The sequence below is a fragment of the Arvicola amphibius genome, chromosome 1 (assembly GCF_903992535.2).
Source record: "Arvicola amphibius chromosome 1, mArvAmp1.2, whole genome shotgun sequence".
Lineage (NCBI taxonomy): Eukaryota > Metazoa > Chordata > Mammalia > Rodentia > Cricetidae > Arvicola > Arvicola amphibius.
In genome coordinates this window covers 165,719,275-165,744,569 of record NC_052047.1, presented here as the reverse complement: position 1 = coordinate 165,744,569, position 25,295 = coordinate 165,719,275, and the positions used below count along the sequence as shown (strand labels likewise).

At 41.9% G+C, this 25,295-nt stretch overlaps 1 protein-coding gene across 1 annotated transcript in view; it reads left to right on the top strand.

Moving 5' to 3' along the window:
* The window catches only part of Pip5k1b (phosphatidylinositol-4-phosphate 5-kinase type 1 beta), a 263,329-nt gene that overhangs the window by 82,129 nt on the left and 155,905 nt on the right, over positions 1-25,295 (top strand). Inside the window, exon 2 of the mRNA XM_038338361.1 lies at positions 23,501-23,587. The gene's annotated coding sequence lies outside the window, so the exon portion shown is untranslated. The remainder of the gene's footprint in view (positions 1-23,500; positions 23,588-25,295) is intronic.

Here is a 25,295-nt window from a genome sequence, read left to right as displayed (position 1 = left end):
TTCCATTGTTTTTATATTTACTATTTCCAGGAAATAGAGGAAGAACCAATTTGAGCCTTCTCTCCTTACTCCTCCTCTCTCTGCCCTTAAGAAAGAAAAGAAAAAAGGAAAACACCCTTTTGTACACATTTAATCCCAGCACTCAGGAGGCAGAAACAGGCACAGATCTCTCTGGGTCTAAAGCCAGCCTGGTCCGTATAGCACGGGCAATGGTATACAGTGAGACCCTGTCTCCAAAAATACCTCTGTAAGTTAAAAAGGTAAAATTTTAAAGGAAAACATAGTAGAATTTAAAAATAATCCCAAACTTCTTACTACCTAAATAATAAGTTCCACTTGTTTTACAAAAGCACCCCCACAGCCCTCCGTAAGACATTTAAATGTGGAGGAGTCAGTCTTTGAGAAACTTTTCTCATTTTTTAACTTTACTTCATAGAAGAAATATCACCTCATTGTTGAGTGGAAAGGGTTCAAACCAAGAAAATTTCCCTTTGAATATATTTTAGAATTGGTAATTAGCATTAGGGTCACATCATGTCCCTTATTGACCCCTTTGAATTCAACCCCATTTAATACATACTCCCACTTCCCTGTTTCTCAATTTTCTTAAATAGGTAGGCTGAATTCTTTTTTCTTTTTACAAGGCCTACTGAAATGTGGACACACATGTACAGACACACACAGGAACTATTGCTCTTTTTTTGTTTTGGTTTGGTTTGGTTTTCAAGACAGGGTTTCTCTGTAACTTTGGAGCCTGTCCTGGAAATAGCTTTTGTAGACCAGGCTGGCCTTGAACTCGGAGAGATCCACCTGCCTCTGCCTCTGCCTCTGTTGAGATTAAAGGTGTGCACCATCACTGCCCAGCTAACGATTGCACTTTTATAACGTTTTATATTTTGATTTTTAACATACTCCTCACACCTCAACTTCTGCCCTTCAAGGGGCAGCTATAATGGATGTGGTAGCTGTGCCACAGCCTTTTGTTCCTAATTTTTAGTTTGTCCCTTTTGAACTTCTAGAATACTGGTAGCAGTATAGAAATCACTTGTTAACAAAACTAAGTCAACATGGTTCAAAGTGGGAACCTGAGAGCCCATTTTCACATCTGTGGCAGTGAGACAGGACCACTGGGGCTCTTCTTCCAGTTGCCTACTGGGGTCCCCATGGCCTGACTGCCCTCTGAGGCCGACTAAACAGGCAGCTCTGGACCAAGACAATGGAGAAAGAGCCATGGTGCCCTAGCAAAGCAAGTTGGTTGTTTGAGGTAATTATTCTTCTCCCTCACTTAAAGGACAAAGATTTCAGTGTTGCCACGCAGGATCTCCGAAACTTGAGTGACAAATAGCTATTCAGAGTCAGTGCCTGTCCCTCTGTGTGAGATCTATGGGTGGCCACTGAAGGAGCAGGTATTTCTTTTCGCAGTAAATGTCGTCTGGAAGGAGCTGTTCCACAGGGCTCTTCTGTGAGGAGAGTGATAGTGTGACTTTCCAAACATGTACTTATTCTTTGTTTCCCTTTAAGATTCAAAGTCAGGATATGTTTAGGAATTACTTCAAGTCACTCCCTTGTTCTCTATTTTGAGTCCACTGGAGGAGGAGGTAGCAAATAAAGACAATAGTATTAAGTACCAGGTGGCTTGAGATCAAGAATTACAATTCACTCTTAGCATTTCTTTAAAAAAAAAACTCTTACAACCTGAATTAAAATATCATTTGTCCTCAAGGCCTCACTTACCACACTGCTTACTACAGAGACTTCTGAAATGAGCTTTCGTGTGTACCTCTAATGACTACCACTTAATTCTAAGATTAAATCAAAGCAAGCAGCGTGAGAGACAGCCTTCCTCCTCCACATAGCCCCTGGATCCCAGGACTTCCCACACAGTTGCCTGAAGTCCCTCTCCCACGTCTGCCTGTGCTTTCTGGCAAGGGTTTCTGTCCTCTCCTTAACATGACTTTCTCCTTTCTCCTGCACCCCAGTTGGCCCTTTAACTAACTCTTTAAAACCTACCTAAAGGGGCACAGTGGTTCTGATGGCCTCTGGTCCTCCCAGGGCTCTCTTTGAGAATTGTCTCTTAGACTTCCTTATCAAAACCATAGTGGACTATATTTTGTTTGTGTAATTCCTTGCCTTTTTCCCATGCAAGTTAGAACTCAGTCTTTTACTTTTGTTCCTAAGACCTGAGCATAACACATTAATTACCCAAGCTTTTATTAAGTAAATGAATCAATGGATAAGTGGATGAATGAGTGACATTTTTTGTTTTTGTTTTGATTTTGTAATATTTGTGGTGAGATTCTACTTCTTCCATTGATTGTGACAGCAATTGATTGAAAACCTGGTCATTAAGCACTTACTTGGGGACACTGTGTCTTTAAGTGAGAGGAATGCAGTAAGATTCTTAGCAGAAGGAGTCTAGTCACATGGCTGAGCTCTTAATAGCTTCCTAAGAGTTCATTCATTAAGCAAATTTGAAAACCTATTCTAAGCCTCCCACTGGCTAGTTTCTTGGGATATGTTCTCAGCCAACCTCCCTGGTCAGCAGAACACACATTTCATTTATTTTTGAAGAGGGGGGGATTCAGTGTGTGTGCATAATATGTAAAGTATAATTTTCTGTGTATTAAGAACAATAAGGAGGTTTAAGATTTAGAAATAGATTGCTTGAAAGGAAAAATTGGCTGTGAGCAGATTAGAGAAGTAATGGTAGAGAGTTCCAAACACGAGTGGCATGGGATTATTGGCTTTGATCTTGAGGGAGAGCCACCAGAGGGATTAAGCATAGGAACGACATGATCCATTTTAGGTTTTTGTTGAGGGACATTCTTGCAAAGTTGAGAATAGATTTAGGGAAAGGGGTAGGGTAAAAATGGGGTTCATTAGGAAGCTTTTTGGCAACCTAGGTATGAGATGATGGTGGTTTGGGCAAATTTGATAGTAGGGAACACAGTAGTAGTTAAATTCGAGATATATTTTAAGGGTAGAGCCAGCATATTTTGCTGGCAGGTTTAAGGTAGCCAGGATCAAGGGAGAGAGAAATCAAGGGCAATTCTTTGGATTTGAACCTCAGCAGCAGAACACACTGGAGCTGCCATCACCTGAGACTTGGAAATCTGTGAATGGAATGGGATTTCAGGGCTATGGTTGTGGGAACACACATTATTCATACCCACATTTTGGATATTTTGTTTTGTTCATTTAAGGCAATCTTTAATAGACATCCAAGTGGGAGTGTTGTTGACTGAGGTTTCTGGCCAGCCAGCCCAGTCCCACAGTTCAGCCCCAAAGAAACACAAAGAGGTCTACATTAATCATAAACTGATTGGCCTATTAGCTCAGGTTTCTTATTAACTATTTCTTACATCTTATATTAGCCCGTTATTTTTGTCTGTGTTAGCCACGTTTCTGGTATCTTTTTCAGCGAGGCAGTCACCTCTTGCTTCCTCTGTGTCTGGATGAGGACTGCAGACTGAAACTTTCCTCTTCCCATAGTTCTCAATGCCACACCTCTACTTCCTGTCTGGTTGCTGTTGCCCCGCCTATTCTTCCTGCCTGGCTACTGGCCAATCGGCATTTTATTAAAAATAATACAAGTGACAGGATAAAAGACCATTGTCCCACAACAGGAGTGGGGTCAAATAAGCAACTAGATGACAACGACCAAGTCTGGAGTTCAGGAAAAAGGGCTACTTTGCAAATACACAGGCATCAACTGTCTGCCAGTTCATTTAAAGTTGAAACCAGATGAGTCTGCTAAAGAGTTAGGCATTGGTAAGGAGAATAATAACTAAGCCTTGGGGTACACCGTGACCCTGAAAGGTCAGTATGAGAGATGGAGGAGCCATAAGGGAAGTAGAAAAACCAAGAGAGTGCTGCTCTCTGGAAGCCATGGAGAAATGGGCACGGTTAGTGATTGTGTGTGTCCAGTGCAGGTAGGGTGAGAACTGGTCACTGAGCTCAGGGACTTAGTGACATGGGAGCTGCAGGTCACTTTCTAAATGCAAGTTATTTCAGTGGAGCACTGGGGGTGGGACCCTGATTGGAGAGGGGTGAAGAGGATCGAAGGAGCAGAACTAGAGTTGGAAGGGAGAAAGACAGACAGAAGGAAGACGGACAGACGGAGGGAGGTCTGTCAGAAGGACTTGAATCCTTAAGGCCAGAGAGCAACTGGAGCAAAAGGTCACCTCCCCCTTCCTTCCCTAATAAGTTATTATGAAGCACGTCACAGTAAATATTCTCTTGCATGTAAATGATTGTAATTTCAGAAAGAAATTCACACAAAAAATTCAACTGACAGTTTTCTCCCCTCGCCACTTTCATTTCATAGTAGAAAAAAAATCTATAAATGAGTGTTTTTACCGCACTCGTGAGCTAACTGCTAGAATGAAAACCTTGCGATTCGTTTTCCCATGTGCTGTCTGGCTCATTTTTTCTTTTGTTATTTATTTTTCTTTAGGACTTTTTCTCCACTTATAAATTGAACCTTAGTTTCGTGGCACAATTATTTCTGTAAGTTTGGCCCAGTTTATTAGGCTAGAGACATTTTCTTTTTTGGTGGGTGCTGTGAATTTTAAAGTAGTTCATGATCTTCTCAGGTTTTATTTAGAAGCAGAGGTTTGTTTTTTTAATTCATTTTAAAATTACTGCTGAATACTGAGATAAGAGCAGAGTAGAATTTTTCCTCACAACCGCTCAGAATGTATTCTAATCATAAAGCCTCACCAGAGCATTTTCCAGGCTGTTCTGATCCTTCGTGGATGACTTAGGGACAGCTGGGCCATGTTTGTACCCCACAAGGAAGAATACCTTGTAGAATTATTGATCCTTCAGACTCTATCAAGGGCCTGCTCTGCAGAGCATCCCCTGACTCTTCTGCTATAGATAGTGTGGGTTCCCTCCGAGTCACTGAGATGCCTATTGCCTGAACCTAGTGTCTGCCTTTGTGTGAATGTGGTATGTGTGTGTGTGTGTGTGTCTGTAAATATGTATGTCTGCCTGTGAGTGTGTATATACGTGTGAATGCATGTGTCCATGTGCTGTATGTGAGTATGTCTTTGTATATGGTGTGTCTATGTGTGAGTGTGTGGATGTCTGTGTGTATAGTGTGTTTGTTTGTTGTCTGTGTGTTCCGTGTGTGGTGCGTATGGAGTGTTTCTTTGATGTGTGTGTGTGTGTGTATGTGTTTGTGTGGTATGTGTAACTGTGTGTGTGGTATGTATAACTGTCTGTGTGTATCTGTATGTAGTGTGTGTGTGTGAGTTTATGTGAATGTGTCTGAGTGTGAGGTGTCTTGTGTGAGCATGAGTGGGGGGACTATGTGAGTTGTGTAAGGTGTCTGTATGAGGATGAGTGAGGTGTCTTGTCTGTGTGTGAGATGTCTGGGTGAGCATGCATGGGGGTGAAGAGCTCAGCCTCTGCAGACTGGTAAAACTGCATTTCCTTTCCTAGTCTTAGCTTTGTCATTGTAGGCAAATTCATCTTATGGGCCTGTTTCTCACCTACAAAATGGGAGTAGTTTCTACCTTAAAATATTATAGGAATTAGCAAGGAGAAAAATATAAAAGTATTGAACAAACTAGGAACAAACAAATGGAAATCTTGGAAATCTGAACTAGATAACTATGTACGTACATATGATGTGAGTGCCCTTATCTTTGTGGTACACTTCCCGAAGAAAGGGCCATTTGTTCATTCTTTCCCTTCTGCTGACTCTCAGCTGTGGAGAAAGTGCAGTGCGTGTTTGCTGGTGGTGGCAGATGCATGTTGGGTGCCCATGGATCTGCAGTGTGTGTGTCCTGATAGCTGTGCTGTGCCCTCTGATGGCTGTGTTGACTTTAGGGAATCTTTCAGTCAAACTCACAGTACATAGTCTAGGGAATCAGTCTTTCCTATGGCCAAGATTCTGCACAGATTTTCAAACACTTGTGAAATATGTCAGTTTACCCTCTGGTCACACATCTTTTCATGGCTTAGAAACTGTGTGTGGTTTTTTTTCTAGATCCATCCATTTGCCTGCAAATTTCAAGATGTCATTATTTCTTACCACTGACTAGTACTCCATTGTATAAATGTACCACATTTTCTTTAACCATTCTTTGGTTGAGGGGCATCTAGGTTGCTTTCAAGATCTGCCTATTACAAATAATGCTGCTGTTAACATAATTGAGCACATGTTCTTGTGGTACAATTGAGCATCTTTTGGGTATATACCCAACAGTGGTATTGCTGGATCTTGAGGTAGATTGTTTCCTAATTTTCTGAGAATGGTCACACTGATTTCCAAAGCAGCTGTACAAATTTGCACTCCTACCAGCAACGGAAAAGTTCCCCTTACCCCACATCCTTTCCAGCATAAGCTGTCATCAGTATTTTTGATCTTGGCTATTCTGACAGATATAAGATGGACTCTTGAGTTGTCTTGATTTGTATTTCTTTGATGATTAAGGATGTTGAACATTTCCTTAAGTGTCTTTCACGATTGAAATTCATCTGTTGGTCTGAACCCCATTTGTTTTATTGGATTATTTGTTCTTTTGATGTCAAGTTTTCTGAGTTCATTTTTTTTTTATATTTTGGAGATCAACCCTCTGTCTGATGTGGATGAGGTAACCCAGACCCAGAAAGACAAATATAATAAGTATTTACTCATAAGTGGCTTTTAGATATATAGCAACAAAAAAACAGCCTACAGGCCACAATCCCAGAGAAACTAGACAACAAAGAGGGTCCTAAGAGAGACATACATGGATCTACATAGGAAGGTGAAAAAGACAAGATCTTCTGAGCGAATTGAGATCATGGAGATCATGGGAGAGTGTAGAAGGAGGAAGAGGAGGAAGGGAGGGGGGTGGAGAGAAATGTATAGCTCAATAAAAACAATAAAAAGGAAACATAAAAATTAAATTTAAATTAAAAAGAAGTGAATCTGTGGGTTTGTGAGGTAGCCCAGCAGGTAAAGGGGCTTGCCACCAATCCTGACTACCTGAGTTCAATCCCCAGCATCCACTCGTGGGAGGTGAGAGCCTTAAGTTATCCTCTGATTTTTACGCTGGCATAATGGCACATACATACCTACAGATAAATGAATGCAATAAAAAGGGAAAAGAAATGGTGTGTGGTATTGTTTCCTTTTAACATAATTCATCAACTTTTGAGAATTTCGGAAGGACGCTTAAATCCCATTCACTTCTGAGCAGACTTTCATGTGGTTTGCGCTTCAACAGTATGAACAGGGCTAGAAGCAGAGATGCGAAGAGGCTAAGGCCAGTTACATACCCAACGGATATAAGAGACTGGGCTTCCGTTTAAGAACTCGAAATGAAATGAACGACACATCCTTGCCTTGCCACTGTTTCCCACGTGCATCGTTCCAGACCCTCAATGACTAAACAGACAGACTTGGCTTTCACACAGACATAGCCTGCTATTGTTACCCATCAGTGGGGGCGGGGCTTTATTTTGCTCTACCTAACAGAAATCATGAGCAAATAAGGGAAGCTCTTCCAGCAGCGCAGGTCTACAGGTTCTAGTCATTAGCTGCCACGAGGACGGTGGCTACTGCCACTTCACTGCTATTCGATTTGTTTTTTAACTTAAACTATACAAATTTAAAACTTGAAGACCACAAGACTTTCTGGCTGTCTTAGTATTTTTTTTCTTTTGCTCAAGAGACATCCTGTTCAAGGCTGCCTTGAGAAGAGTTTATTGGGTTTTACAATTCCAGATGGTGAGTCTGTGACTGTTGTGGCAGGGAGTAGCCTCATGGTAGGGAGCAGCAGGCAGGCAGATACGGTGTTGGAGCAATAGCTGAGAGCTTACATTCTTATCCACAAGTAGAAAGCAGAGAGCACTAATTGGAAATGGCATGGACTTTTCAAACTTCAAAGCCCTCCTCCAATGATAGAACTCCTCCAAAAAGACACACCTCCAAACCCTTCCAAACAGTTCCACCATTATGGACCAGATAGTCCAATATAAAAGCCTACGGGGGCCATTCTCATCCTAACCCACTACATTGGCCTTGCCAATATAAAACACCAGGTATGTGAATTTGGTTTCATTTTGTTTCTTCTTAAAATATTTCTTAGTTTGGGGTGATTTATTTAGCAGTTGAGTTCAGAGTTCTTTTGTCACTGGAAAAATAAACCAAACGTTCTCTGAAAATAGTCTGTATTTTAGATTTAAAAAAAAAAAAGTCTGGGAAAGGCCTTTTTTCCCCATTGATCCAAACTAGAGATCTTTCTGTATCACCCTGAATACCCTGAATACATAAACCAGGCTGCTCTCAGACACTCACAGATCCACCTGCCTTTGCCTCCTGAGTCCTGGGATTAAAGGCATGTGACAAAGTACCCTACATTTGCTGTTTATGGCTATAAACTATGGGCACCAAGCAAGAGTCATAATGTTTGTTTTAAAATGTAAGGGTATTTTGGGTGAGGGTTTGTGTGTTTGTGTATTTTAATTTGATGTTTTTATTTCTCTATATTTCTGTTCTTTCAAAGAAGATAATTGTTATTCTGTTAGGAAATTGCTAAACCTTTTTATCCCAGAAAGCAAGTGGTATACATATGGCATAATCAGATGTTCTTGTAACTGTATCCTGTCTCAGTGGCGTACTTTTTCCCTGATTTGGATTTAATTACTTGCAAATTAAGATCCACAAAGAGATTAAGAGATAAATGCACAAAAATATGCAGTGCAGATTATCTTCTAGATATTTGTGTGTGTGTGTGTGTGTGTGTGTGTGTGTGTGTAAGATCACTGTGCATATCGCTGACTTTCCACTGAAAGGGCCTTGGGCTGCACGCTCTGAGATGCCAAATAAGACCGATTACCAGTGGAAAGAAATAGATTTAGACTAAGTAGACAGGCGGGCTGTAAAAACACTACACTGGTCTTGTTTAAGTATTTTCCACATTAAATTGGTATGTAGTAACCAATTGGTTACATTACTACCACAAGTTTTTAAATAAATGAATTTGTATCCATTATGGCTTTAATGACCTTTGGAGTGCCAGTGCCACATAATAGCCAATGTGAATATTTGACATTAAAAAAAAAAAAATCTAAACCCTGTCTCGAAAAACCAAAAAAAAAAAAAATCTATTAGAGCCCAGATTTGAATTAAACTCACTCAAAGTATAATGATTCTGTTATTAATTTTGGCCTCATTTTGTAAGGAAGAAGTTTTTTAGTTTAGAAAGCCTAATTAACAAAGGTCTGGGGAGTGATCATTAGGATGAATTTCTTATATAGTTATAAACTGTTGGCCTGCAAATATTCCTGAGTATGTACAATGGGCCAGCCATTGAGTTTAATGAAAAACTTTAGTTCACAGTGTACACACTAAGCCCTTGACTTCAAGGAGTGTGCATTGTAGCAAAGGGGAATTGCAACAGAAAGAAAGATAAAACAGTCATTTCCGGTTACATATGTTAGGAAGAAAATAAATAAAGGCTGTGAACTTGAACCATACTGAAGCACCTGCTTTGGGAAGAGTGGTTGAGGGGAAACATCATAAGCAGAATAGCGGGGGCATATGCAGGCCTAGTACAAGACCAGTCTTGGTTGGCTGAACAATTAAACTCAAGCTTTGCCGGCCAAAGCACAGTTAGAAGAGCATCCGATGATGTTGCAGCAGCACACAGTAACCGTGACTGGATAAAGCCTTGTGTAACAGCAGAAGCAGGTTGAATTTTATTCTAGTGCAAGGAAGGCATTATGGGATTAACGTAGGGGGCAAATCTAAGCCACATTTTATCATTCTTACCAAATGAAGAATGATTGTGGGCACAAAGGGGGCATGCAGGTTAAGACTGCTACATTTGTCTAGCCAAGACATGTTGGTTCCTAGACTGAAGGTCACAGCTGAAATGAAGAGGAAAAGATGGTTTTGAGGTTCTCAGAACATAGGGCAGGACATTCTGAAGGGAAAAACTGGGGGGTGATTATAATCTGGAGCAAGCCAAGCACCTGTCTAGGTAAATGGGAATGTATTGACCAGGGGAGGTAGCTTGGCAAAGGAAGTGTTGCGTTCTACTGGGAAGCCCTCAGAGGAGAGAGGCATTCAAGTTGGGCACACCAGGTCATGAAGAGGCTGGTTCAAGGAACACAAACATTGGAGGCACAAGCAAGAGGCCGCTAAGAACCTTCTAGTTTGTGAAGGAGCGAGCCCTTGTGAGTGTTGACAGGAAGCCAGAGTGCCATCTACATCTAAGCCCTGTGCCCTGAGTGGGCAGTGTAGGAGATAGAGTGGCTAGGTAGTGCAGGATACCATGCTGTTCAGAGCCTCACGTCTTGGAGCCTCACGTCTTGGAGCCTCTTGTAACTGAGGGTTTAGAAACTGTGGTGATGGGATCGCTGTTGCCTTCTGCTCATTCTCCATGTGAGTGTGGCTACAACTAGTAACAATGCTAGTTGTACAGAATACATGCTGCCTGCCGGTGTTACAGCTGGGCTGTCTATGTTGGACACTCCCTACAACTCAGGCAGAGAGCACAACGCTCTTTCCTGATGATGCAGTGGTATAGAGACGGAGCTGTTTAACCATGCCATGCAGCTTTTGCGGGGGGGAGGGCAGTGCCATCATTAAAGCTGGCAATGTGGCTTCACAGACTGTTTCTGCCCACCCAGCCAGCATAACTTGCCATTTTAGAAATAGCTGGGTGGAGAGGGAAGTAACATCCGGAGGTTAGGGTTATAAATGGAGACTATGCTTTCATTTCCCAGACACCCAGACCCAAATAATCACACAAAAATTATATTAATTACAACATTGTTTGGCCAACAGCTCAGGTGTATTCCTAGATAGCTCTTATATTTTAAATTAACTCATTTCTATTATTTTCTAGTTTTCCACAAGACTCGTGGTTTGTTACCTCATATCTTGTTTGGCTACCTGACGTCTGCCTGACTGAGCCTTCTTTCTCCCTGTATTCAGTTTAGTTTTACTGCCTAGCTATATTCTGTCCTGCCATAGGCCAAAGCAGCTTTTTGAGAAAGAAATGGTAATGAGACATATTCATAGCATATAGAGGGGCATCCCACATCATCTCCCCTTTCTGCCTTAATAAAGTGATTGTCAAATGTTGTTAAGTCAAGGAAAAACAGCCCTTCAGAATATCTTGCTTCACAGAAAAGTCTGTCAGATATGCTAGGGCTATAGACCTTTCTATAGACCGAAGAGAGATGCCCCAACATTGCTGAGGAACTTTGGGTGACTGTTCACATTTCTCACATTTTTTGGAAGTAGTTTACATTTCCTGCTTACTCAGTTAACATTATTTCCTTCTTGGGTCACTGTGGGAGTTGAAGACTAGATATTTATAGTTTTCCTTGTTTACCTGATGCAGAAAGCATGTTATGATAGAAAGTAAATTAGGTACAGGACTTTAGACTCACTAAGATAGAATAGATATGGAGTATTTTCTCTAAATTTATTAAATACAAATGAACTAGGCATTGTATAGTTTATAGTTATTGCACTTACTGTATGTGATTTTCCTTATATTAGTTATAGCCTTTTTAAAATTTTAGACAGAAAAGAGGAAATATAGTGATATTTTATTTATGTTTTAATAATAAAACTTGCCTAAAGATTGGAAGGGCAAAGCTAAGCCATAGGGGTTAGATAGTGGTGGCACACACCTTTAATCCCAGGATTTGGGAAACAGGGGCAGATGGATCCATCTGTGATCAGTGCAGAAAAAAATCCAGGTGGTGGTGCCTCACCTTTAATCCCAGTACTAGGAATCATACACCTTTAATCCCAGCACTAAAGGGGAATATAAAATGGCAGGAGAGAGGCTGAGTCTGCTTAGTCTGCAGTCATTCATCCTTTGTAGAGGTGAAACTTCTCTGTTGGCTGCTTTGCTTCTCTGGTTTTCAGAATGAACTCCCATATCTGACTCTGGGTTTTTATTATTCGTGCTACATTGGATGGTGACAGGGTCATACCAGCTCATGGAGAGTTTTTGTCCTACAAAGAGCTCTGAAGAATGGGGTGGATGCATTATAGAGATACAAGGCCCTCCAACTAGCTAGGGAGAATGGCTCGATGGAACAGTGCTGGAAGGTCATGTGGCTCTGTCTGTCTTTCTACAGTCTATTATAAATTCCCAAGTCCTGACTTCTACTCTCCTATAATCCTGTGTATGACGTGACAAAACCAGAGCCTGTGCCACTCAAAACCCCCAGTCTCCATTGTGGAGGGTCTGTAGAAATACAGACCTGCTGCCTGAACCTAAGTGGAGTGTCCCTCCTCCACTCGTCATCAGCCAGATTAGGCGGTGACAAGAGCTACCTCTGGGCAAAGGGAAAGGTTCTCGGGACTCCTATAACCTTCAGCAGTTAGTGAAGCTTGAAAACCTAGACACCTTTGACTTAACCCCAAACTCCCAGCCCCAGATGCTGAGCTGTTTCCATGGCTCACTCCTCCTGGGGTTACTTCCTTTTCATCTTCAGCCGGACTCAGAGACTTTGCATCTCACATGACACTACTGCAGAAGTTTCCATCTGCATTCTAAATCCCGTCTTCCATTGCATCTTTTCTGCTCTTACGCAGTTTTTAGCAGATGTACTTTATGTGTGGTGTATGTGGCTGCCTCCCTAGGCCATCTAGTCTGCAACCGACATTCCCTCAGCTCGGCCTACCCTGAAGATCAGGATAATCTTTGTCTCTCTCACCAGACACACCATGGTCAGCCCCCGATGGCTCTTTTTAAGCTGCTCTGACAAATTGCTTACCTTGAGATTGCACACTCTAGATCTCTCCCCCCACCCCTTACCTCCACACCTCCTTGTTTTGCCTCCTTTTAGCCTTGATTCTTCTGTTCAGTTCCTGGTTCATTGGCTCATTCAACCCCCGTGTCTTAAACCTACACAGAGCCAAGCACATGTCAAATGTTCTGTAGAATTTTATTATTTGGTGATTAGTAACTGATTTATGATCTGTTGGCCTTGAGTTTTTTGGCTTTGAGGTTTTTTTTTATTACATTTTTTATAACATTACACATGAGCCCTCTGACTGTGATGATTGAATACTTGTTAGAGGCAAAGCCAAGTGAAGGCATTAGCTCCTAATCCTGCTAAGGACAACCTCATTATTACTGCGCTTGTGTTTTGGCTTCTCATTTGGGTACCTTGACAACAGGGACTGTCTCACTCTTTCTTATAATCCCCAATGTGCCCCGTGTAAAAGAGTCCTGGAGGACGTGAGTAAACGAAATGCCCTTCTGGCTGAGAAACATATATTAAGTCATCGTTCTGATACTGTTTTCCCTCTAACTAGACACTTAGGTTTGTGTGCAGTTCAAAATCATTTTTTGTTATTTCTTACCTGTTATGCTGGTTAGTTTTATGTAAACTTGATACAAACTAGAGTTGAGAGAACCTTAAGAATGTGCTCCCACCAGATTGGCCCATTGGCTTGATTAATGATGGATGTAGGGGGCCCAGCCCATTGTGGGTGGTGCTACCCTTAGGTAGGTGGTGCCACTGCTTTCTCTAAGCTGGTGGTCCCAGATGGTATAAAGATGCAAGCTGGGCAAGCCAGTAAGCAAGCATTCCTCCAAGGCTTGTGCTTCAGTTCCTGCCTCCAGGTTCCTTCCCTGCCTGATTTCCCCTATTGATGGATGAACTGTGACCTGGAAGGGTAAGATAAAATAAACCGTTTCCTCCCCAGATTGCTTTCGGTCTTGCAGTTTTATCAGCCCAATAAAAACTCCAATAGTTAAGCGTATTGTTAGACCAGAGCCGTAGGAAAACATTACTTTTTTCCTGGTTGAACATTGCCCTCCTGCATACAGTGTCCCTTCCCTTAACTGGATTTTCCATCCTCTCCCACAAATGTCTTTAAGGTCTTTCCAACTCCCCCACTGTGTTCTTCCAGACTTCCTGACAAGCGGAGGCCCTAACACCTGCTTCTTCTGATTCTTTAGGGTCATTGACCTACTGTCCTTTATAGTAATATTTCTGACCTATGGAAGACCTGTGTTGCTTTGACTTTCTCAAAAGAAGACAGACTCATCCCATAAGTACTTTGTAGATTGCAGCAGAAGCAGAGCCACGCATACGACCAGGGTAACTTGTCTTCTGGTCATAACTGGCTTTACCTGTGTATGGTTTATATGTCATTGAGCAATTTCTGGGGCATGGACGCTTAAAATAAAGGGGGCAGCTTAGAAGACAAATGAAGATTGAAAGCAAATTATAAAGAAGAGAAAAAATGAAAACGTACATATTCCCTTTAACATTTGATACTTTGAAGTCAGCCCTTTGCCAAATGTCTTATAATCAGTGAGTAAGAGACTGTAGGAAAATTATATGGAGAGGAGAGGAGAAGTCTACTTTCTGAGGTTTGTCATGATTGTCCCCCAGTGTGACCAAAAGGATATTTTTTAATGATATTTTAATGTTAGTGGAGTCCTCTTCCACACGCCAAACTTCATGACTTTATATGTATTTAGTCTCCTGGCTGGTTTCTCCCTCCTTCTGGTGTGCCTGCCATATATCCACAAGGACGTTTGGTCTTTGTGTGTGGTGGAGTTAAAAACAAGGTGGGGACTGTCCAGCAGTGTTTCCATGAGAGACTGTGTGTGATGCGGGGCTGAAGGCTGCACGTGACTTGGAGCCGTGTTAGCCAGCAACTTCCTTCTGTCCGTTGCTTGTGGCACAACGGCCTTGAATTCTTTTGGCATAACCTTTGTTGGGAAAATGAATTACAAGTGCATTGCTTTATGCCGAGCCTTTTGTTATCACCCTATAAAGCCGTTCTGTTTGTTCACTTTGTGAGAGCCGGTCTGAGGGTTGATGCATGTCTTTTATGAGAGAATGTAAGAGCCTACAATTTGTTTTGATTGATCTCCATTTGGATTCAAAGAGAGCAGGTGCTGTCACTTGGAATTGGTTTTGGCAGTCGCTTGGTTATATAAATATTAGAAATACAGACTGGAGCCTCATTTAAATTATCCTTCTCCTTAAGAATAGGAGAGATTTATGTTGAGTATTAGATTCTGGCTCTATTTTTACAACTTCTCATATAAACATGTAACATACCATATGTCTGGACATATGTATTATGTGATTATGTGTGGCTTCCATTGTACAGACATATAGCATGCAAATTTTCTGCACTTAAGAGTTTATAGAAATACTATTTTCTTTAAAACCCTGAGGATGTGATTTCCGAATATAACAAGAGGGTTTATTTTTCCCTCTCTTGAAAGTGTCAGCATTGCTGACTTTGGAAACCAAGTCAAGAGTTCTTTTCAGTTCGGTGTGGGTTTGGTGCTTATTTTTACGCCTTTGAGAATGACCCCTTGCAGTTTAAAATCTTTTCCCCTTCTACATCTTTGTTATTGTCGTTTGTGTCCAAATGCCCCCTTGAGGGATGCTGTGCCTCTTCTCAAACTCCCTGGGAGGGTTGTGGCAGCGCTTCCTTCCCAGCAAGGCTGGCTGCCTCTCACCTTGTGTCCCCTGCAAACTGCTTGTGGTCCATTCCTGTGCTCCTCAGATATGGAAATGGAGCTTTCTGTGACCCTGCCAGACTGGACTGACCCAGTTCTCCTGCAAAACTCGGGAGCAAAGCGCATGCCACTTTGTGTGTAGCCGTTTGCATGTTCCTCCCTCCTTTGCTCCCTCCCTCCCGCTGACGTGATTTCTTTGAGAATTAGGCTCTGTCTTTGTCATTATGGCCCTGGAGCCAGGCTCACGACCTGACACGTGATACTCATTAAACGTTGATTGAATGAATGAAAGAATAGATTGATTTGTTGCTTTCATAATGAACATGAAAAAGAGAATGATTAAAGTGGAAATGATTAGCAGTGACATGCACAAATGACCAAAGGCCCTGCACTTTATCTGCTTTTTGTTTTTGAGGAATTTAGAAAATGTGAATGCCCATGTGGCCTGAATGGCGTGAAAACGTTTACGGCTTTCTCGTGGAAGCTCCGTTTCCATAGGGCAGGAGCACTCATGATTAAATAATTCATGGCCCCTTCTCATTCCAAATTCCAGGATTGAAGTGAGGCTGCCTCTGAGGTATTTGGCAGTGGCACCACATCAGAACTCCTTACTGGGTCAGCAGAACTCATGGTAGAAGAGAAGTGGACTGAGAGCCCGAGGTTGCAGAGAGTCCGCAGCAGAGACAGACAGAACACCCGGGCTGTGAAGCCTTGTTCAGCCTTAGCCCTATAGTTAGCCCACTTCCTTGGTGTTTAATGAGCTGTTTTGCTGGGGGGACCAGGAAGGGCTTCTAGTTAGCATCCCTCACCTCTGGTGTCTGTTTGTTGACCTACTTGGATAATTAACCAGTTTCCCTCCTCGTTTGACCTTTCCTCAAATTCATCTTGGCAGATTAAAAAGATTGAAGTCTGTGAACCTAGCTGGAAATCTGGGGCTGGAGGCATCTTGCTGAAGGCCTCCAGCATGGCCTTCAGCATCTAAAACATTCAGTAGCTCGGAGGTTTTAAACAGCTCCCCTACTACCTTGGAAATTAAGAATGCCCTCTAGGTTAAGACTCACTAATGTAGAACACGGTTTTTGTTTTTTTTTTTTTTTTTTTACGTGGAATAATTATAGAGACTAATATTATAAGCCAACCTTTCCGTTGCATTTACAAATTCAAAAATGCAGCATATCGTGTGTTGATCTTCCAGTCATTTTATTTAAGGAGTAGAGGGGCAGGGGTGTTACCACACTGGAAAGAGCATTAGATCTGAAGTCGGGCCTCACCCCTCCCGCCTCTGTCCTGGTCATAGCCAGGACATGCTTCCTGTCATGCTTAAGGTCAACCATGTGGTTCTGCTTTCTCTAGTAGCCTCTGATAACACTCTGGAAGTGTTCCTTTAGTAGTTAGAGTGGTTTATGTGGTCTCCAAGCCTGTAAGGCATGCTGAAAATGGTGGTTCATTATTCTTGCTATGCATGCATAGTAATTAGTTACTTGCTTTTGTGGCCCAAGAATTTGAGTTTTCAAAAATTCCCACACTGAAGTAAGGGGTCCTTGCCGTGGGGATGGGGGCCGTCACTGGGTTCATTTACGAACCATTCCTTCCTTTTTTTTCAAATCAACCTTCCAACGAGTGTACTTGCCCTAAGAAAATTAAAATGACTGTATCCCTCTTTGGGGGCTAAAGAGATGGCTTAACTATTGAAAACCTCTATGGCTCTTGCAGAGGACCTGATTTCCATTCCCATGCCCAAATCCAGTGGCTCACAACCGCCTGTAACTCCAGCTCCAGGATGTCCAACGCCTTCTATGGGCAGCTTCAACTCATGAACATATACCTCCACGTAGAAGCTTGCATACACATAATTAAAAGTAAAAATAAATATTAAAGCAATAACAAAGGCTGAATTGAGGAATGCTGAGAAGCTGTTTGCAATATTAAGTGAGATAATGTGTGTGACATCATTCCATTTGTCATAGTGACTCATATGAAATGAAAATCTCAGTCATTAGGCGTGATGGCATTTACTGGTCAACCTAAGCACTTGGTAGTCTGAGGCAGGAGAATCACTTGAGCTTGGGAATTTGTGGCCAGATTGGGTACCACATTCTCTATTAATTTTTTTTAATTTAAAAGGACAGTATACATGATTTATCCTTTCTGTACATGAGAAGGTATATGTGTGTCAGGCCAAAAGTGTGTGAGCCACACGTATGTTAGTGTACACACATGTGAAGTCAGAGGCCAACCTCAGGTGTTCCTCAGGATCCATCTACCCAGTTTTTTGAGATAGTCTCTTAGTGGACCCTGACTAACCAATTCCACTATGCTGACCGGCCAGTGAGCTCCAGAGCTCTACCTGCTGGCCTCCCCAACACTAGGATTATAAGTGTGTGCCGCCACCATGCCTGGCATTTTACATGGGCGAGGAGACCAAACCCAAATCCTGTGCTCATACAGGAAGCACTTTACCAACTGAGCCTTCTCCCCAGCCCCCAAATTATTTGTTCTTTAAGAGAACAGGATCCAGATAGTACACACCAGAAGCACAGGTACAGGATCCAGATAGTATATACCAGAAACACAGGTACAGGATCCAGATAGTACACACCAGAAGCACAGGTACAGGATCCAGAGAGTACACACCAGAAGCACACGTATAGAATCCAGATAATACACACCAGAAGCACAGGTACAGGATCCAGAGAGTACACACTAGAAGCACAGGTATAGAATCCAGAGAGTACACACCAGAAGCACAGGTATGGAATCAGTTTCACAAACGACAACAGACCTTCTCACTTCTTGGCTTGTGTTATGTTAACCAGCTTTCAATCTCAGTATCTGACTATATACAGTAGAAGATGGCTCTGTATAATTTCAGAAGTTTTTAAAATGAGTTCTAACTTGGAATCATGGGTCAGATTGCATTTCAACACATTTCCTAAGGAGATTATTTCCTTAAGCAGCCATTGGATTTTCTGCATTCTGTGCCCTTGCAGATACTGTGAATGCCACCCTGTCCACTTCTTCTCAAAAGGTTGGTTGTGACGAATGCCCTCCACACAGAGGACTGCCTGGAGTATAATGCGCTCTGTTCCTCACTGACAGAGTCTTCATTTTCCTCGTGGTTTCTGTCAGATCATCAAATAGCTGCCAGCTGGGGTCTCCACACATTAGCTTCTTGTCGATTTCACTTTACCCGGGAAGATGAATGACAAACAAAAGCCTGGTCATCGGGGAATTTGGAACTGTGTGTTGAGAAAGAAAACACACAGCTTTCCAGATGATGAAGAGAAGTAAGTCCCAACACTGGCTCACAAGGCCCTAACGTGAACGTGCTTACCTATAAACGAGCGACCCAATAGAGATGAAGGAAAAGGCTAGGGAGCTAGAACCTTCTACTGCCCAAAAGATGTTTTCATGGGGATGAAGGACAGATATTTCTGCACATGGAGTGAGTCTATGTGCCGCTCCTGGAGGAACTACAAGAAGTATTTCCGTCAAGTGAGAATTGAACCAAAAGCCTCAGGATAGGGAGGCAAAGAACCAAAGAACGTAGTAAGCAGCCAGCCTTTCAAATGTATTAGGTACTTTTTGCTTTGCTGTGACAAGCTACTGGACAAAAGCAGTCCAAGAAAGGGAGGGTTAACTTTGCTCCACAGCCCCAGAGGCTACCATCCATGAGGTAGGGAAGGCATGGAAGCAGGAATGTGGGCAGATGGTCACTGTAGCCAGAGAGCCAAGACTGATGAACACAGGTTGCTCAGCTCACTTTCTCCTTTCCCCTTTATTCTCACTCCAAACCCCAGGCCACAGGCTAGTGCCACCCACTTTCAGGATGTGTCTGTCCTTCCTCCCCCAGTTAGACCTCTCTGGAATCTCTTACAGACTCTTAAGGTACGTCTTCTAGATGAGTCTAAATCCAGCCCAGTCGACAATAACGATCAGCCGTCACCAAGTATGGTCAAGTCTAAATGATGATAATGTGACTGAGCTGTCAATCATTAAGACTCCTTGAAGCAGAAGTGGCGCTGATGATGAGAACGTGTGTGAGAGATGGAATACAGTGGGAAAAGAGAGAATGAGAAGTATCCCAAATGTGCCTTTCCGTGCTAAGGAAGAGAAAAGAGAGAATGAAAAGCAGCCCAAATGTGCCTGTCTGAAGAGAAAAAGGAGGTTAGAGAGGTTACAGGTTGGGTTCTCTAGAAGCAGGTGTATGATATTTATGTTTTGGTTATTAAATATCGAGTGCATGATATTTACGAAGAGTTAACTGTGTTGTGAGAATTGTGCTCTCCTACACACACACACACACACACACACACACACACACACACACACACACGGCCTTACTTCAAGTATTTGTGCAGGCAGTCTCAAGGGAGGATGAAGTTGTCGGGTTAGGCTCTAAGTAGGAATGCTTCAGGAAATGAGGAGGATGTCATGTGTAAAGGGGGACACCTGGTGAGCATGCTGTGGGTGAAAAAGGGCAAGACGTGGGTGATGAAGTATAAGCCAAAGGATGCAAAGATGAATGACCATCACCCAAAGTTAGGGAGAGGCAAGGCATAGGTCTCCCCAGAACCTCAGAAAGATCATGGCCCCGTGAGAGCCTTGATTCTGAACTTTCAGCCTTGAAAACTGTGGGGAAACCAAGTTGTTGCTTTAAGCTTCTGGTCCTGACTCAGACACAAAGGCCAGCTTCATCATCACACCACCACCATGGCTGATAAAACAGAATCCTCAGTCAGCCCTCTTTTAAGATTAATTAGAAATCACTGGAAATGTGGGCTTGGTGATGAAGTTTCTGCTTCTTCTGCTTCGGCCAGGTAAAGCTAAGTTGTGAAGAACTCCCTTTGGCCACTTTGGAAAATCAAGATGAGATGTGCAGACATCCATAAACTTCATGGTTGGAACCTAGACCAAAACATTCGCAAACAGCATTAGATTTAATTGTTCTTAAGTGGGTATGACCAATCCTGTTTTCCTAAGCCTGGGGGAATAGGACTTGGGGATATCTGTGGCTTTAGGGAATTGAATTGCATACAACTGCACATGACCAAGCTAATATGCTAATTAGATTTGGAGTAAGTTTAGGCTTCAGGATAAAATAAGAACTATAAATTCTAAAGACTGCTTAGCAAAAGCTCTCATTTTACTTCTAAATATATTTAGGAATTATTCTGTTGAAAATTCACGTTGAGAGTTTCTCTTAAGGGAACTAGAAAAAATAGAGTACCAGTAGCTGAGCGTGCTAGGGGTTGACCAGTAGTTGGTATTGTAGACCTAATCATCTTCATCAGTTCTCGTGGATAGTTGTTGAGATTCTGAACGAGATTTTTTTAATATTCAAAATTTTGCATTTTATGCAATCAGAAATAATTTTTAATTATATATATATATATATTCAGAACGTGGGGGAGAAGAGCTGAACACAGGCCTATTTTTAATTAAAATAATTTTAATTGAATTTTCTCCTTGAAAAAAACAGGGTCTTAGCCGGGCTGTGGTGGCGCACGCCTTTAATCCCAGCACTCGGGAGGCAGAGGCAGGCGGATCTCTGAGTTCGAGGCCAGCCTGGTCTACAAGAGCTAGCTCCAGGACAGGCTCTAGAAACTACAGGGAAACCCTGTCTCGAAAAACCAAAAAAAAAAAAAAAAGAAAAAAACAGGGTCTTAAAGTCATACAATGCTATTGATAAAAATAACTGAACAAGCCAGGGAACGGTGGTGCACACTCTTAATCCCAGCACTAGGGAGACAGAGGCAGGCAGATCTCTGAGTTCATGGCCAGCCTGGTCTGAGCTAGTTCCAGGAGAGCTAGGGCTATACAGAGAAACCCTGTCTCGTAAGCAAAAAACAAAAGTCAATAAAGCAGTGAATGAATAAGAAGTTTGTTTTCAGCTTCAGAAACTGTATACAGTTTCCAGGCTCTAATCTCATGTTAGGAGGTCTATAAAACTGAGTATTTTTGTTGTAGTTTTTCTTTCTCATATGTTTAGTTATCTGCAAATAGTTTTGGGAACTTCCCAATCCTAATTATTTCTTTTTAAAATTGTGCTTATTTATTTTCTGTGAATTACTGTGCACTCAGCCTGTGGTGGAAACCTTAGAGCCCAGGAGAGGGCTTTGGAACTGGAGTTACAGGTAGTTATGAGCTGGGAGCTGAACCTGGGTCCTCTGCAAGAGCATTAAGTGCTCTTAACCACTGAGCCATCTCTCCAGTCCCTAATTTTATTTTTTACAATATAGGTATGCATTAAATTAATGCTTTTGGAAGGTGAGATGATAGAAAATTAAATGGCTCTTCCTTTAAAAACCTACGGTGAATGGAAATGCCCACAGAATTAGAAAGAAATCCAATAATAAAAAGGCTGTCTACAATAGTTGAGTCTGTATACATACACAGGGGAAATGAGGAAGCAGATGTTTGTCAGTGTGCAAATGGTTGAAAATAATTCAATAACAGTATAATGGAAACTTTATGGCATAGAAAATTTGTTTTAGTTTTTCGAGGCAAGGTTTCTTGTGTAACAGTCCTGGCTGTCCTAGAATTTGCTTTGTAGACCAGGCTGGCCTCGAACTCAGAGAGATCCGCTTGTCTCTGCCTCCTAAGAGCTGGGATTGAAGGTGTGCACCACCACTGCTCAGCTTCTTTTATTTGTTTGTTGGGATTTTTTGGTTTGTTGTTGTTTATGGCAATAAAATTGAAAATCTAAGTAAAATGAATGACTTTCTAATAAATTGCTAATTGTTAAAATTTTATCCATAGATGTTACAATTTCCAAGAGTTGAATAAAAACTGGTTGCATATAAAGTCTTGAATTTTATGAATTGCATCCTTATACAAAAACCTGATTACAAAGCATCCAGTGTCACTCCTTTTTAAATTGTCTTGGGCAATGCACAACTGCAGTGCATTCATGATGTCATCATGATGATGTCATGTCCAGGAGACACAGGTTTGTCCAATTTCCCCCAACCTCTGACTCCTGTGCTCTCTCTGTCCCCTCTTTCATGATATCCCCTGAACTATTGCAGGTGGGTGAGCTGATGTAGATATTCCATTTAGGGATGTCCACAGTTATTTAATCTCTACTGTACAGATACTTTTAAACGGGAAGATATATATATATATCTTATAATATATAATTATATTAGATGTATCTATAATATATATACACACATATATTAATCAGTACTGCTAAAAGCAAGTGAAAGTTGTGTGTGTGTGCATGCACACGCACACACATATGTACAAGTAACAAGCATAGTGGAGATGTTTTTATAGCAATGCAGCAAATTGTCGACATTGATTATCTCTAGGGGGATATGAGTGTAAGACCTAATTTATTTCTACTTTATACCTATCTACGGTTTAAAAGTTGAGTATGATCAAGGCATAATAGTTTGTACCTGTAATTCCTGATACTCAGGGACTTGAGGTAGGAATATTGCAAATCAAGGCTACCTGGGAAACTTAGCAAGACCTTGCATGGGCATACAATAAAAAGCTGTGGGGGTGTAGGTCCATGATAAAGCGCTTGCGTGGGTTCACTCTCTAGTGCTGAAAAAAAAATGTATTACAATGAGATGATTTCTCTTCTATACTAAATATAATTATAGCCAAAAGTTTGTAAAGGTATTGTTTGGGGTATATCATCTAAGCAACTCTGATTTAAAAAATCAATTTATCATATAACTACTGCTCAAAGATTATTCACGTGTCAAGAAAAGAATCCTGTGTGAAAACTAATAGGGGAATAGCTAGTCCATCCTCTGTGTTTTATGTTACTGCTTTTACCTGCCAATCATGTTGTCCTTTGCTGAGCCAAGTAGGGACTTGGAAGTTAAATTGGATGCGACAGTTTCTTTAGTACATATTGGGTCCTGTGGTTTATCCCCTTGTTACCCACTGTATTTACTCCTTTCTGTGCACCCATTCCTGTAGTCTCACTACTCAACCCTAGAGCCACATCTCATCCTTTGGGGGAAGAAGTGAGGATGTCACTTAATATTGACCAATGATCTTTCTTCCGACAGAAACCTGGAGGGACAAAAGCAGTGTCAACAATGAATAGGCCACCTGTCACGACCAACTACAGATGACCTGCCGTTTTCTTTACAAAGGTAAGGAAATGTGTTCTGTATCCCTAATCCTGACAGATGCTCTATACAGCACTTAATTTTTCTACTGTATCTTTATTTACCTACCTAGTTCATGACGTTTACCTTGGACTGTATCTAATTTCAAACACACAGGACATGGAAAGGTTTTAATGTCTGTGTGTGAAGGGACAAAGCATGGGAAGGGAAGAACGTGATTAGACAATCATGATGCTTGGCTAATTTTTAATCACCTTAGGATTCTCCTTAATTTAAACAGATACTCTACAGCAAAGTATTAAGAATGCTGGATTCATTTGCTGTCATCTTTGGGTAAAATCACCGGTGCTTCTCAGAATATCTTCCCTCCTTTCTTTTATAGAAATAGGATGATTGTGATGTTGTCATCTTTGCTTATCTTGGCTCACACTTGCAAGTACGCATTGTACCCAGTGCAGAAACATAACAAGCCCACGTGAGAGCAGGAAGTAACCCCACTGTGCCCAGTTTAATAGTTCTTTGTAGTTTGCTATTGTGGCCCTTAGTGTTGTCATCTTGGGAGGTCTGGAGTCTCCTGGAGACTGGCCTCTGAGCTGTCTGTGGGGGATTATCTTGATTGCAGTGACTGAGGTGGGTAGACTGGCCATAGTGCATGAGAATTTTTGTGCTCCCTGAGCGATGATCCTGGACTCTATAAAGAGTGAACTGAAAACAGGCAAGTAAACCATTGCTTTCTCTGCTTGCTAGAGACATAATGTGGGTAGCTGCTTCAGGCTCCTGGGCGCTGATTTCCCCACAGTGATGAACTGTACTTTGAACTAAAATCAGACCTTTCTCCCTTAAGTGGCTTTGGTCATAGTATTATATTACAGCAACAGGGAGAGAAAAAATAACACCTTTGAACTCAGTTGACCCTTTAGGGGTGCTGAAGGGGGACTATCAATAAATATTGATCAGTGATTTTGTTTCTAACACTACCCCAGGGCGGGGAGCTGAAGCACTATCAGCGATGAATAAGGCACCCATCACTACCACAGCTCTCCTTTATCTGTTTTGTGCTTCTCAAGAGGAATTGAAATGAATTGAGTAAGCTGGTGTAGTGTCCACCTCCTCTTCCCTGTTGTTGAGTCAGGAGTGACTTACAGAGTAATGAAATGTACTTTGAGACTCTCTGCTCCCTGCCCTTCCTTCATGTCAGTGAGTCCATTTCCCAGAGGTTGTTTCTCAACTCCCTGCAGAGAGGCTATTGAAGTGTTTCCATTTTCAAAGCCAAGGGTCTGAGAAGTGCAGCTGCTCAAATGGCATTCATTGTTCAGGGAGATCCTTCTTCTCTTGGCTCTGGTGAGCCAACTGGAGGTCGGCTTTTTGTCCCAAGCTGATATTGCTAAGTCCTTCAAGCATTTTAATCTTCCTAGCATTTTATTCAGAACCCATTAAAGTACTATTCTAAGGAAATTGGGGGGGGGGGAACAGTTCCTCTTTAAACAAGTAAAGCAGACGTTTTGTGAAACAGAGGTCTTTGTAGACCCCCAGGTCTAATATTGACAGGTTGAATGGAGTCCATCTGAGAGTAAAGAGGATAAGACAGGGAGTGGAAGGATAATTGTGGTAGCAATGGGCCCGGTGGGCCTCATCTAATTCCATATATTCGTTCTCCTGAATGGTCTTAGTCAGGTTGGGCACCCTGCATCTGGGTTGAACTCAGTTATTTAGTTGAGGTGTGGAGACACGA